The following is a 15,730-nucleotide window of genomic DNA, read 5'->3' as shown; positions in this document are numbered from 1 at the left end:
CAAAAACTAAAAACCGCAGAGGTGATCAAATACCAGCAAAATAAATCTCTATTTGTGGGGAAAAAAGGACACCAATTTTGTTTGGGAGTCACGTCGCACGACCGCGCAATTGTCAGTTAAAGCGACGCAGTGCCGAAGTGCTCTTGTCTTTGGGTGGCAATATGGTCCGGGGGTTAAGTGGTTAAATAGAAAACATCTTGCCATCTAGTGGCTTAGTGATACAGTTGCTGATTTTCATTTCCCTCTGTGCCACTCTTATAAGTAACAGATCATGACATGTGACTAGAAGAACCTTTGCCCATTTTTATAGTTTAACCTTTGGTAGTTTTAATTAGTTGTGTGTGTATATATAGAGCACAGAGCCACTTACAGACAACCTTCTCCGGTGTTCTCCTAACTTCCAGGTGAGTTCTTTCTTGTCCCTAAAACTCTGGTTAGGAGATAGTTTTATCGGGGTGAGATGTTGCTGTAGATCATGTCACTATTGGTGTCTTAGAAAAAAAATTGTAGGTTTGGTGATCTCTGAAGCTATAGCTTAATGAGGTTGTGACTCTTTTTTATTTTTATTCTTTAGCTGTGAGTGTCCTGTCTGTCTTAACCATATTTAAATGGAATCCGTAGAAATTGTGTAAATCATCAATTTTCAATAAGCAAGCCTAGATTTTCTGTTACACATTTGGGAAATAAGTCAATGACCATTCGACTGTTTACCAAACTAATGACATCAGTAAGCCTAGATTCACACTAATGAGGTGTAATCCATGCGCATTTCCCGCTACGCATTCACATCGCACTGCCCTTATGATCTGCTGCGGGTGTCAGTGCAATCTAAACGACCGCCCAAACGCAGGTCGCAAAGCCAGTACGTTTGCTGGCACTGGATCAGGCTGGATTGCATGGTACAAAAGTACCCTGTGATCCGGTGGCAGTGCAGTTCCAAAATTGCTGCGTGCACGTCTTTGGTGTGATGCGGCGGGATTTGAGCCCATTCAAAATGAATGGGCTGAAAATCGCATTGCACTGAATTGCATGTAAATTAAACAGGAATGTGGTGTGATTCCTGTGCGATTCACTTGTAGTTCATAGTGTGAAACAGGGCTGATCAGAGTGTGTCCTCTACACCAGTGTTTCTCAACTCCAGTCCTCGAGGCGCCCCAGCCTTGTACACACGATTGGATTTTCTGCGGACAAAGCGTAGGACTTTTGTCCAAAACTATGTATTTTTTCAGCTCTTGAGCGCCACCCTTTGGGCAACTGTCTCAAAAATATTCCAATTGCACACCTTCCTGGAGAACGACCAATAAGAGAAGAGGGTGCTGAAGCGATCACCAGCTGGGAACTGGAAAAGCAATCATGTAGATATATTCGCCAGCACACCGAGGATCATTTATAAAAACGTGCAAAAAATTCACTTGCCTGACGAAGAGGTCCTGTGCGACTTCGAAACGTTGCTTTTTTGTGATCGTTTCTATGCATTAAAACATTTTTGGACGTTTTTCTAAATGATCCTCGGTGTGCTGGCGAATATATCTACACCCTTTGGGCAACTCCTGCCAATGTTGTGGTGAGCATTGCTTCCGAGCATGCGTGTTTGTACTTTAGAGTTTTGTCCGACGAACTTGTAATCGGCAACACACATTTGTTGGCGGACAATTTTAAAGCATGCTATCCCACAGTTGTCCGCGGAAAATCCGACAACAATTGTCCGATGGAGCACACAAATGGTAGGATTTTCCGACAACAGCCAGTCATCACACATTTCCCGTCGGATTATCCAATCGTGTGTACGGGCCTTACCAGTGCGGAACAAGCGATCTTAGATGATCTATGGTAAAACATGTCCATAGGGAGTCATCATAGTATGTAGACAAGAGGGTAGAACATACATGAAGTAACTAATCGCACTTTAATTTACAAAAAATTGGATTGTTTGCCCCCCCCCCCCCCCCCCCACACCAAAAAAAATAACAGCGGCCGCCATTGGTTAAGTGACTGATGCAAGTGTAGGAGTGAGTGGGTCTAAAGCCTGTGTGTAGTCATAAAAGTACTGGAGCTGATTTTCATGGAAGGGGGCTGCTGTGCCAACCTTGCAGTATTTCTGTAGTGGGTGGGTGATTGAGGTAGATTAGACTGCTTAAGGAACTGTGGCAGCATTTAAAGCGGCACTTTACCCAGCACTCAACTTGATAAAAAGGTGGTGTTCTGTAGCAAGGAACATACATTCCACATTAATAATTATGTTACCAAAAATACTGCGTGCTGTAAATTGCCTCCAGCATTGCTCCTGTGTCTTCTGGCTGGAGGCTGCCTCTAAATCTTCATAATTCTATGTTTGTTTGTTTTTTTAGTAAATCAATTCCCATGAGTTTAATAATCAACTTTCTTGGAGACGTAAAAGTGCTGTGTGTGCGCTAAAATCAGTCAAGGTTAAATTAACCTTCATTTATATGGTTATTGCCATTTACCATAAAATATTATAGTCATTTAAATTTGAATGCATTAGCTTTAGTATCGATGCAAAACATTTTAATTTACAAGGCAAGGTTTTTAGTTAAAAAAAAAAAAAAAAAAATAGTTAACTTATTGCTATTGTGTTTAACGAGTATATTAACTACAAAGAGAATGTGGCCCAGATTTTCAAAAGAGATACGACGGCGTATCTCCAGATACGCCGTCGTATCTCTGCGTAGTGCCGTCGTATCTATGCGACTAATTTTTAGAATCAGTTGCGCATAGATATTCATTAGATCCGACAGGCGTAAGTCTCTTACGCCGTCGGATCTAAACTGCAATTCTTTTTTGCCCGCTAGGTGGTGCTTCCGTCGATTTCCGCGTCGAGTATGCAAATTAGCTAGATACGCAAATTCCCGAACGTACGCGCGGCCGACGCAGTAAAGTTACGACGTTTACGTTAGGCTTTTCCCAGCGTAAAGTTGCCCCTGGGTCTATGAGGCGCAGCCAATGTTAAGTATGGCCGTCGTTTCCGCGTCGAAAAATTTTAAATTTACGTCGTTTGCGTAAGTCGTCCGTGAATTGGACTGGACGTCATTTACGTTCACGTCGAAACCAATGACGTCCTTGCGACGTCATTTGGAGCAATGCACTCTGGGATATTTTAGGGACGGCGCATGTGCAGTTCGTTCGGCGCGGGGACGCGCTTCATTTAAATGAAACACGCCCCCTACCCGCCGAATTTGAATTCCGCCGGGTGATTTACGCTACGCCTCCGCAACTTTACAGGCAAGTGCTTTGTGAATAAAGCACTTGCCTGAAAAACTTGCGGCGGCGTAACGTAAATGAGATACGTGACGCCCGCACAATTTTGCGCCCATCTACGTGAATCTGGGCCTGTGTGTTTACTTGCAAACATGAACAAATACAGTAAGTATGAGGAAAAAATAAGCTGTCATTTTATGCTACCAATGTGTTACCCTCTGCAGTGATGGATTATATAAAGTACAGGATAGCGCTAGGTTTATATGCGATTCTGCATTTGCGTGGGCACAGCAGCATTTCCTGCAGGAAAATATATCCCGCACCTGCTATAAAATGCAGCCTCACAGAAACTTCATGGTGCTTTGGCACCATACGTTTCTGTGTGCAGGGAACCACAACACATTTTATAGTGCATGGGGGTGCTATTAAAAGTTAATGGCACCCCTGCGTATTTACCTAAAAGCAGCGTGTTTTGTGTGTGTGGCTGCATGTGGGTGTGGGACAGCATGCGATATACACTATATTACCAAAAGTATTGGGACACCTGGCTTTACACGCACATGAACTTAATGGCATCCCAGTCTTACTATATATATATATATATATATATATATATATATATATATATATATATATATTGTATCAATATTGAGTTGGTCCACCCTTTGCACCTATAAAAACTTCACCTCTTCTGGGAAGGCTTTCCACAAGGTTTAGGAGTGTGTCTATTGGAATGTTTGACCACTTTTCCAGAAGCGCATTTGTGATGGCAGGCACTAATGCTGGAAGAGAAGGCCTTGATCACAGTATCCGCTCTAATTCATCCCAAAGATGTTCTATCAGCTTGAGGTCAGGACTCTGTGGAGGCCAGTCAAGTTCCTCCGCCCAAAACTCGCTTATCCATGTCTTTATGAAAACATCAGACTTATGACGAAACGCGTCTGGAACGGCGTGCAGTGACGTCACCGCGTTCAACGCAAGGAGGAAGGGCTCCTATTGTGCTGGCCGTCATTTGTTTGTACTGTACATGCCTACATTTCATGGATGTCTGTGAGTAGGATTTTATCTTTATTTAACCTGATTTTTAAACATTATCACACTATGGTCCGGTTTCCTTTTATTATGGTATGACCCACGGATTGGTCGTCTGACACACATCCAAGTCTCCATACTCTGAGGATAATCCCACTGTGGTTCCGTTCACCCTAGTTTCATCTTGCTGTTGGATCATTATACACTGCTGTTGTTTATCTGCAATCTGGTAAGCTGCTCTCCATGTGGTGTTGGTTTCCACGGATGTAAAGTGCACCTGGGTGTTGTTTGTCTTGATCTCCATTATCTGAGGCGTTTGTCCATCATTCAACCTCTATTTGGACTTTTGTTCATTTTTATATTTATACCTGCCTTGTTTGCTGAGTATATATATTAGTTTTTTTCTCTTTATGGACCTTGCTTTGTGCACTGGTGCGCACTGCGCAGTCATGTTAGGACAGGAAGGGGTCATCCCCAAACTGTTCCCACAAAGTTGGGAGCATGAAATTGTCCAAAATGATTTGGTATGGCTGATGCCTTAATAGTTCCCTTCACTGGAACTAAGGGGCCAAGCCCGACCCCTGAAAAACAACCCCACACCATAATCTCCCTCCACCAAAAGATTAGACCAGTGCACAAAGCAAGCTCCTCCTCGGCAAGTGCCCCCCATAGGAAGTCTCTTCCCATGGGGACACACGTGTGGCATAGGCATGCGCACAGGGTGTGCCAGGTGTGCCCAGGCACACCCTAATCACCCTGTGCAGCACAGATTCCCCCTACTGCCCTGGTCCCCCCTCCTTCCCCAGCAGCACTTCCGGCTCTCCTCTCCCTCCAGCTGTTGCTGCGGGATGTTTTAGGATGAGTGGGGGAAGGAGTCGGTAAATATGTAACTTAACCAGCCCCTTTCATCGTGCCGAGCCGTCTTGTCTGCATCCATTGACACAGACTGAGTGGCTTGGCCCCGCCCCTGCTCCTCATCGCAATATCTGATTGATCAATCTGCCCAGAGAAGGGACAGGTTCGGGAGAGCCTTGGATCTCATGCACAGCACTGGATCATGAAAGGGGCCCAGGTAAGTATGGGGGGGGGGGGGGGTGGTATAATTTGTTACACAGAAGTTTTTTTTTTACCTTAAAGCGGATCTTCAATCATTTTTTCAACTTTCCATCTATTAAATCCTCTGCCCTTGTTGTTTTTTAACTTTGGATAGTAAAACTTCTGCCAGTAAATACCTTATACAGCCCACTTCCTGTTTCTTGTCTGGTCATTAGCCTAGGCTTATGACATCATACACAGCTCTCTCTCTCTTTCACTCTCATGAGAGTTTGCCTGGAAGGGAGGGGGGATGAGTCATAAGAGGGCCAAGGAGACCTGCAGAGCTGGAGGTGTGTGTCTGTGTAAATCCAGGAAGTGAACAGGCAGCAGCTTCAGCTGCCCACAGCTGAAAAGGGATACAGCCAGACTCAGTGAGGGGAGATACTTGCAGCATATCTGGCAAGTACAAAATCACAGTATATATAAAATAATATGCAAAGTGGTTGGAGGGAAGCTTTAGAATGGCAAAGATGTTTTTAATACAAATTATGTGAGCAGACTGCAGTTCCTCTTTAATGCATAGTATGCATTAAGATAAACAACCTTTAGGCTTTAGATTTTAACAGGGGTCTCAAACTGGCAGCCCACCAGCTGTTGCGAAACTACAAGTCCCATGAGGCATTGCAAGGCTGACAGTTACAAGCATGACTACCTCAGGCAGATGCATGATGGGGCTTGTAGTTCCGCAACAGCTGGGTTAGAGACCCGTGCTTTAGAACCACTTTAATGAAAAATAGATTACAGAGGCATTAAGCAGGGGATGTGTATGAGATATTTTTTTTGGAGAAAAAAAAAAGGATACTAATAGTTTAGTGTCACTTTAAACATTACTGATCCAAATTTACAAACGATTTCCCCATTCTGCCATTCAGGATAGGTGAACATATTTCCAGAATTGACCTGGTTGAAAACCTATCATGTGCACAGTTGTTGCTGGCATGACTTTTTATAGTATGCAATCTTCCTTTATTAACCACTTAAGGACCCCCTAACCCCGATTTACGTTGGCGGAATGGCACGGCTGGGCACATGGATGTATATATACGTCCTCTTTAAGAGCCCAGCTGTGGGTTGCGAGCGCGCAACCGCCGGCGCGCTCGTGACCCGGTCCGAAGCTCCGTGACCGCGGGACCCGATCGCCGCTGGTGTCCCGCGATCAAGTCACAGTAGCTGAAGAACGGGGAGAGGTGAGTGTAAACACACCTTCCCCGTTCTTCACTGAGGCAGTGTCAGTGATCGTCTGTTCCCTGATATAGGGAACGACGGTCAGTGACGTCACACCTACAGCCACGCCCCCTACAGTAAGAATCACTCCCTTAGGGCACACTTAACCTCTTAGCGCCCCCCCTGGTGGTTAACCCCTTCACTGCCATTGTCATTTTCACAGTAGTCAGTGCATTTGTATAGCACTTTTTTTACTGTGAAAATGACAATGGTCCCAAAAATGTGTCAAAAGTGTCCGATGTGTCCGCCATAATGTCGCAGTCACGAAAAAATTGCTGATCGCCGCCATTACTAGTAAAAAATAAAAATTATTAATAAAAATGCCATAAAACTATCCCCTATTTTGTAAACGCTATAAAGTTTGCGCAAACCAATCGATAAACGCTTATTGCGATTTTTTTTTTTTACCAAAAATAGGTAAAAGAATACGTATCGGCCTAAACTGAGGAAAAAAAATTTTTTTATATCTTTTTTGGGGATATTTATTATAGCAAAAAGTAAAAAATATTGCATTTTTTTCAAAATTGTCGCTCTATTTTTGTTTATAGCGCAAAAAATAAAAACCGCAGAGGTGATCAAATACCACCAATAGAAATCTCTATATGTGGGAAAAAAAGGACGCCAATTTTGTTTGGGAGCCACGTCGCATGACGGCGAAATTGTCAGTTAAAGCGACACAGTGCCGAATCGCAAAAAGTGGCAAGGTCCTTAACCTGCATAATGGTCCGGGTCTTAAGTGGTTAAATAAGGAAAGTCTTCCATGTGTCTTTGTCGGACCCTACTGCTTTCATTTGTCATAGAAAAGATGGCTCCTACTCTGCAGGATGTAAAGCTCTCGCTGCTTCTGAATACTTATGCCTTCCTTGTTCATATTTATGTAGCCTGTGATGTTTAGAAAGAAACAAACATACATTGTTTCAATTCTCATCTCTTCTTGATCCAGGGAAAATAAAGCCTTAGCTTTGTGTAGGAAGGCAACAAATAGTGGAGTGTTCAATGTCCAGGTCCTGTAGGAGTGATGTTTATGAAAAGTAGGCGTTTAAACTCTTAGCAACTGTCTTCACAAACAAAAGCATTCCTCCACAGAAGAGACTGTGCTGTTCTCAGTTAGGAAGTTATTGGCCAATAATAGCTTCTTTCTCTGGAAACAGATGGAGAGTAGAATACATTTTATGGTAGTAATACAAGTGTGATCCTTTTAACATTTTAAGACCATATTCAGTAACAGTATGAGAATCCTAGGAGAGATAAGTCATGCTCTTTTCTTGAGCATGATGGCACGGCAATTGTTTAAATCAATAGTTTTCATTTGGGTCTTTGGTGTATAATGTGTAACTTTGTAGAGTACAGTATCTCACAAAAGTGAGTACACCCCTGACATTTTTGTAAATATTTTATTCTATCTTTTCTAGGGGTGCAACGGATCACAGTTGATCCGTGATCCGAACGGGTCACCCCCTTCGGATCGGAAAAAAACACTGTGATCCGCGGATTGCCACGGCTCCGGAGCTAGGCCGAAGCCGCAGCCTTTCCTAATGTTATGGCCACGGCTTCGGCCTACCTCCGGAGCCGCGACCATAACGCTAGGAAAGGCCGCGGCTTCGGCCTAGCTCCGGAGCCGCCGCCGTAACATTAGGAAAGGCCGCGGCTTCGGCCTAGCTCCGGAGCCACGGCCATCTTGGTACACCTGGCCGTGGCCCTCCTCTGTTTACACCCACAGAGGAGGAGCCCGCACTCGTGGGACACACCGCTCGGGGAGTGTCTGTCGGTACTAGCTGGGGGGGTCACTGTACTGAGAGGAGGGGGGTCACTGTCCTGAGAGAAGGGGGGTCACTGTCCTGAGAGAAGGGGGGGGTCACTGTACTGAGAGAAGGGTGGTCACTGTCCTGCGAGAAGGGGGGTCACTGTCCTGAGAGAAGGGGGGTCACTGTCCTGAGAGAAGGGGAGTCACTGTCCTGAGAACAGGGGGGTCACTGTCCTGAGAAAAGGGGGGGTCACTGTCCTGAGAGAAGGGGGGTCACTGTCCTGAGAGAAGGGGGGTCACTGTCCTGAGAGCAGGGGGGTCACTGTCCTGAGAGCAGGGGGGTCACTGTACTGAGAGAAGGGGGGGTCACTGTCCTGAGAGAAGGGGGGTCACTGTCCTGAGAGAAGAGGGGTCACTGTCCTGAGAGAAGGGGGGTCACTGTCCTGAGAGCAGGGGGGTCACTGTCCTGAGAGCAGGGGGGTCACTGTCCTGAGAGAAGGGGGGGGTCACTGTAATGAGAGAAGGGGGGTCACTGTCCTGAGAGAAGGGGGGTCACTGTTCTGAGAGCAGGGGGGTCACTGTACTGAGAGAAATGGGGGGTCACTGTACTGAGAGGAGGGGGGGGTGTCTGCACCGAGGGGGGTACTATAGTTGGTGGGGGGGGACATGTGGATATTACAGTGGGGGAGATTTTTTTTTTTGCCGACCTGAAAAATGATCCAATCCGTGACTCCTGATCCGAGGAACGATCCGAACCGTGAGTTTTTTGATCCGTTGCACCCCTAATCTTTTCATGTGACAACACTGAAGAAATGACACTTTGCTACAATGTAGTGTAGTGAGTTTACAGCTTGTATAACAGTGTACATTTGCTGTCCCCTCAAAATAACTTAACACACAGCCATTAATGTCTAAACCGCTGGCAACAAAAGTGAGTACACCCCTAAGTGAAAATGTCCAAATTGGGCCCAAAGTGTCAATATTTGTGTGGCCACCATTATTTTCCAGCACTGCCCTAACTCTCTTGGGCATGGAGTTCTCCAGAGCCTCACAGTCCTCTTCCACTCCTCCATGACAACATCACGGAGCTGGTGCATGTTAGAGATCTTGCGCTCCTCCGCATTCCGTTTGAGGATGTCCCACAGATTCTCAATAGGGTTTAGGTCTGGAGACATGCTTGGCCAGTCCATCACCTTTACCCTCAGCTTCTTTATCAAGGCAGTGGTCATCTTGGATTACTAAGGTTCGCCTGCCCCTGACAGTGACTCGAGCTGGGCATCGCCGCTTAGTGAGGGATTGGCTCGGGCGGCTCGGCTGCTCTCGGCTGCTCTAGTCCTACAAAGGGAACTGAGTTCCTGCTGTGAAAAAAGTGCAGGAACTCCGTTCCCACGCGTTCCCGCAGGACTTGGGCCCTGGTTACAGTACATGTTGTCATTCATGGTTCCCTCAATGAACTGTAGCTCCCAAGTGCCGGCAGAACTTATACAGCCCCAGACCAAGACATACCCACTACCATGCTTGACTGTAGGCAAGACACACTTGTCTTTGTACCCCTCACCTGGTTGCCCCCACACACGCTTGACACCATCTGAACCAAATACGTTTATCTTGGTCTCATCAGACCACAGAAGATGGTTCCAGTAATCCATGTCCTTAGTCTGCTTGTCTTCAGCAAAGTGTTTGTGGGCTTTCTTGTGCATCATCTTAAGAAGAGGCTTCCTTGTGGGAGGACAGCCATGCAGACCAATTTGATGCAGTGTGGCGTATGGTCTGAGAACTGACAGGCTGACCCCCCACCCCTTAAACCTCTTAAACAATGCTGGTAGCACTCATATGTATATTTATTTATTTAGATTTATATATTTCCTAAAGGCAACCTCTGGATATGATGCTGAGAACATGCACTCAACTTATTTGGTCGACCATGGCGAGGCCTGTTCTGAGTGGATATTAAAGAAAATAGCTGCGCTGCAATATAAACAAATTAACTAATATACTGTGCAATATAACGTGATATCTGTGAACATATATCCTCCAATGGGCATACTTGGTGAATGAAGTATGTGTAATAGAGTGACCAATGTTAACAAACAAATTGAAATGATAGCTAGACTGTCCGACTGTTCACACTAGTGACAATCCAACTAAAGCACAATCACATATAGTAGAACTGAACTCCACTTGCTAACACCAGTGCTGATGTTGTGAAAAAATAAACAAATAGAAAAGTCTATATGCTCTGAAAGTCCAAGGGTTAAAGGAGTTGTAAAGGACTTTTTTTTTTGCTGAAATTACTGTTTACAGGGTTTAGAGACATAATAGATAACTGATTGCTTTTAAAAATGATTAAAAATAGATACAAATCAATCATATAATGTACCTACAGTTTTAGTTTCGTTTTTGCATGCTGTTTTCTGCTTCTGTGATGTACATAGACACAGAGACAATACAGGGCAGTGATGGTTTGTAAAACAAAACTGATTGGTGTTGAGGGGTTTTAGACACACTGTAATCACACCTCCTTGATTAGTGACCACAGAGAGAAAGCTCCCAGTACTGTGGTTATCAGGAAACAGACAACCAGGAAGTGTGGAGATCAGAGAAGAATTACAGCAACGAACAATGAGGACATGAAAACAGCACTGCATTAAGGTAAAGGAAGCTATTAAGATTAAAAAAAAAATCCTTTACAAACCCTTTAATTTCAAAATGAGAGTCCTCTCCAAACGTGATATCTCTGACTTCAAACAGACAGAACACCCCAGGAAAAGTGATGGTCTCAGGATAGGAAAGATTCCTCCACCAATAGATATACTGCCGCTTACCAGATTTAATGATCTCGTTTTAAGGAGATCACACTCACTTGTGACTTGCACCCCAACCAGGGTCTCTATGGTTCCAAGCAGAATCTCTCCACTTCCTGATTGGGTGTATCTCAATAAAGTTCACAATTCAGCGGTTCCACATAACAAGGCAAAGAAAAGCTTCCATAGAGTAATCAAGCTAATAAACAATTTATTAAAACAAATAAAAATGAATGTACACTCACAATGTGTAGATAAAATAATAGCGTGTCAAATTGTAAAGCCGACCAGCTCCCACAGCCCGTTCCTTCCGGGACCTTGCATTGTTGTTGCAGTGACGTCAGCACGCCGCTCCTCCCTACGCTGTTTTGTCACAGATGACGTTGTCCAGGGGCACGTTCTATTCTGAGTGGAATCTGTCCTGCTGTATGATCTTGGCCACCATGTTGTAGCTAATTTTTAGGGACTTGCCAATCTTCTTATAGCCTAGGCCAGTGTTTCTCAACCTTTTACAGTAAAGTACCCCTGCAGGTCTAAAAGTTTACAGGGATGACCTCAATAGTATGTTTCTGCTCTTTCAATGCCCTGTTGCAGGCTGGGGTTAGCCGTGTGTTGCTTGCCTGCAGTGTAGCATACAGAGTGGCCCAGTACCTGTATGGTGTATGACGGGGGTTTCTGGATCACAGACAAATCAGTTCTCACACAGTTTATAAATGGCAACTGTTTAGATGTAAACCAGAATTTAGCTTTAAATGATCTCCTCATTTCTGTGGGATTCTGCAATCTCAAAAATCCATAAATGGAAAGTATGTTGATGTGCACAGCTGAGTGAATAATGGCACTTTAATGGAAGCATGTCATTAAAAATCAGGTCACAGGTTAAAAAGAGCAAGCGAACATTTGTCCTTTACAATACCAATAATTAATGGTAAAAAATATATGGTGTCCCGTCCAAAATCCATACCAGACTCCTATCTGAGCACGCCCCCCCTGGACCATACCATGTCGCATGCCCTCAACATAGGGGATTGGGTGCTTTAGGCAGGGGGGCTCTGTGCCTCCCACCCCAAAGCACCTTGCCCCCATGTTGATGGGGACAAGGGCCTCTTCCCGAAAACCCTGGGCGGTGGGATTTTGGGGGGACCCCATTCTGTTTTTTTTTTTTTGGCGTGGGGTTTCCCCTTAAAATCCATACCAGACTGAAGGGTCTGGTATGGCGTAGGGTTCCACCCTCAAGATCCTCAGAGCTAGGGTTGCCTCCTCATCCCTTTAAACCCAAACACACATGAATTACAATTTAATGCAGATAAGGCACCAAGTAAGTTTACATACCACCTAAATCTGCCACAGAACCTGTGTAATTAAAGCGGACAAAAAGTGTAGCTGCTGACTTTTAATAATCAGACAATCACCTGTCCCACGGTCCAGCAATGTGGGTGCAGGAAGCCCCGCTCCTCTCCGAGGTGCCGTCATTCTAATTGTGGGCGCCCAGCTGTGGAATCAGAAAGTGAAGCATTGCAGCTTCATTTCCCGTTTCCCTTCTGCGCATGCGTGAGTGGCGCTGCGCCTTCTCACTGGTCCCCTCTCTCTTCTTGGACCTGTGTGTTTCCCAGAAGACAACTGGGGGGGGGGGGAGTAACGTAGACCCCCGCAGATTCTCCAGGGGTCTATGTCCAGAAGTGGATGAAAATACCTGTATTATACAGGTATCTGTACCCCCCTCCCCCCTGAAAGGTGCCAAATGTGACACCAGAGAGGGGGGAGGGTTCCGAAAAGCGGAGATTCATTTTTGTGTGGACCTCCGCTTTAAAGCTGAAGTTCCATTTTTGGGTGGAACTCCACTTTAATACTGTATGTGTTCGGTTTTAAAGTATGTCGTACTTAGGCCCCTTTCTCACGGGGCGGATCAGTAATGATCCACCCCGTGAACCTCTGCTTGCTCAGCGGGGATCGCTCCATTGATCCCTGCTAAGCCGGTGGATGACAGGGCGGTCCCCGCACACTGTGCAGGGACTGCCCTGTCTTTTCTCCGCTCTCCCCTATGGGGGAGATCGGATGAACATGGACCTTGTGTCCGTGTTCACCCGATCCGATCCGCCAGATGGATGGAAAAGTAGGTTTTTCCTCCGTCACACTTTGGCGGGTCGGATGCCAGCAGGCATGTCACCGCTGACATCCGTGGCTCCATAGAGGAGCACGGAGCGCCCGTTCAGGTCCGCCTAAAAAACTGGCAGGCGGACCTAAACGGTCCGCCCGTGTGAAAGAGCCCTTATTGTCACAGCTTAACTTAAAAAGCTGAAGTTGGAAGCTGATTGGTTACTATGCACAGCTGCACCAGATTCTGAGTGCTCTAGGTCTAGTAAATAGTCCCCAATGCGATTAATAGGCATGTAGATGTAGTACAGTAAGTAGTGCAATGCAAAATCCCCCTTGGGATTAAAAGGAGAGAAAAAAAAGGGAAGGGTGGCAATATCACCTCCAGAACACCTGCAAACCACTGCTCAACCGCCTCTGAAAAGTGATTCAACACACTTTTTTAAAAAGGCGTGGGAAACTCACTGCCTGTGTAACGAGGACTTATGTAAATAAAAGGAGCCTCAGGGACAATATTCAACTGTGTTGGAATGTTTTCAATACTGAAAACTTGGCATTGTGGGATTTTACAATCCTCTTACTTTGATCAGTGACTAGCTACTTTGTAATGAAAGAACAAACAGTTCTCTGCAGTGAAGCCCTGTTGGCAGTGTGGAGTTAACACACAGCTTGCTGTAAAGCAGATTTCCAATTGGTCTGTTCCCTTGTCAGTCTTATTTCTGAAGCCAATCATATGCTTTGGGAAGGGATGTCCCAACTGGAAAGGGTGTCTGGACACATCCCCTTTTGACTGGAGAACACTTTAGTTCTACTTTTCCACAGCTTTATTTTCTCAGTTTTGCAGTGTGAATTCTCTCTCTACCCTCATGTATGGATAAGGAAGTGACTGACAACTACTTTCCCAGCTGTCTACACACTGTTAAAGGGACGGCTGTCTGGCTTAGTCCTATTGACACTGCTTAAAGGAGACGGAGATTGGTTGGTAAGAGTAGTAAGCTATTTAAAGTGATCACTGTTTACCCCTTCTTCATAATGTTATTACAATTTTTTTAATTTTTTATCATGTTGCATTTATCTGATGTATTATGATTAGTCTTATGCCGCGTACACAGGACCATTTTTAATGGTCTAGAAAAAACAACGTTTTTTTCAACCTGATTATTGTTAAGCCTGCCTTGCCTGCACACGATCGTGAAAAAAAAAAATGCTCGAGCAAAGCGCGGTGACGTACAACGGCACTATAAAGGAGAAATTCCATTTGGATGGCGCCACCCTTGGGGCTGCTTTTGCTGATTTCGTGTTAGTAAAATTTTGGTGAGAGACATTTCGTGCTTTTCAGTCTGTTACAGCGTGATGAATGTGCTATCTCCATTACGAACGCTAGTTTTACCAGAACGGATGCTCCCGTCTCATACATAACTTGCTTCTGAGCATGCGCGCTTTGTTCAAGTCGTTAAAGCCTACACACGACCATTTTTTACGACGTGAAAAACGATAACGTGAAAAAACGAAGCGAAAATTTAGAGCATGTTCGAAATTTTTAATGCCCATTTTTAACGTCGCGAAAAATGCTCTGGAGCCTACACACGATCGTTTTTAATGACATAAAAAAAATGAAATTTTTCACATCATGAAAAAAGGTCGTGTGTACGCGGCATTAGAGTATCGTGCCTGTGCCACAACAGTAATTTGCTTTGTATTTAAAAATACTAACCGGTGACACATGATCTAAATACATTTAAAGTGGAAGGGCAGCTTAACCCTAACTACTCTGAAAACTGACCCCCCCTTTTTTTACAACCTGTACTGACTAACCTGCCCCGCCACTCTTCCTATCCAGCTTCTTTTGCTGCCTCTCCCATGCTCTTCAACTCCCCCAGTGCTCTCTCTCCCCCCAGTGCTTTCCAGCCCCCCCAGTGCTTTCCAGTTCCTCCCAGTGCTCTCCACTCCCCTTCAGTGCTATACAGTCCCTCCCAGTGCTTTCCAATTGCCCCCAGTGTTTTCTAGCCCCCCCCCAGTGCTCTCCAGTCCCCCCCCAGTGCTCTCCAGCTCCCCCAGGTGATCTCCCCTCCGTGCTTTCCACCTCCCTGCGCTCTCCGATCCCCGGTGCTCTCCAGACCCCCCAATACTCTCTAGCTCCCCCAGTGCCCTTCAGCTCCTCCAGTGCTCTCCAGACCCATCTCTTATATAATGTCTGCACACTCTCTGACCGTCTCCTGTATCATGTCTGCAGTCTCTGAACATCTCCTGTATCATGTCTGCAGTCTCTGAACATCTCCTGTATCATATCTGCAGTCTCTGACTGTAACGGAATGACCCATGACACCCAGGACATTTGGAAGATGGGGGGTACTCCTGTGCCAGCGTCACTAATGACTCTTGTGTCTAGGGTCATCCTGTGCCCCTTTTGGGCATAGGGTGACTGGGAAATATTAATTATAAATTACATGAGATGGGACATTACTGTTAATTCATGTTTTGCAGGATATCTGGACATATTACAGTTTGGTTAATGCTGACC

General features: G+C 45.3%; 1 protein-coding gene across 3 annotated transcripts in view; it reads left to right on the top strand.

Annotated features, from left to right (window-relative positions):
• Positions 1-327: 327 nt before the first annotated feature.
• The window catches only part of DAO (D-amino acid oxidase), a 67,333-nt gene continuing 51,930 nt past the window's right edge, over positions 328-15,730 (top strand). The window contains exon 1 of one of the 3 annotated variants that reach the window (XM_040351886.1): positions 328-404. The gene's annotated coding sequence lies outside the window, so the exon portion shown is untranslated. Of the gene's footprint in view, positions 405-13,986; positions 14,192-15,730 lie in introns of those variants that run through there. The other 2 variants (XM_040351885.1, XM_040351884.1) reach the window with 2 other exon arrangements.

This window comes from Rana temporaria, chromosome 1, assembly GCF_905171775.1.
Source record: "Rana temporaria chromosome 1, aRanTem1.1, whole genome shotgun sequence".
Classification (NCBI taxonomy): Eukaryota; Metazoa; Chordata; class Amphibia; order Anura; family Ranidae; genus Rana; species Rana temporaria.
Note: the sequence above shows the minus strand (reverse complement) of the source record. Positions and strands in the feature narration are given on the sequence as shown.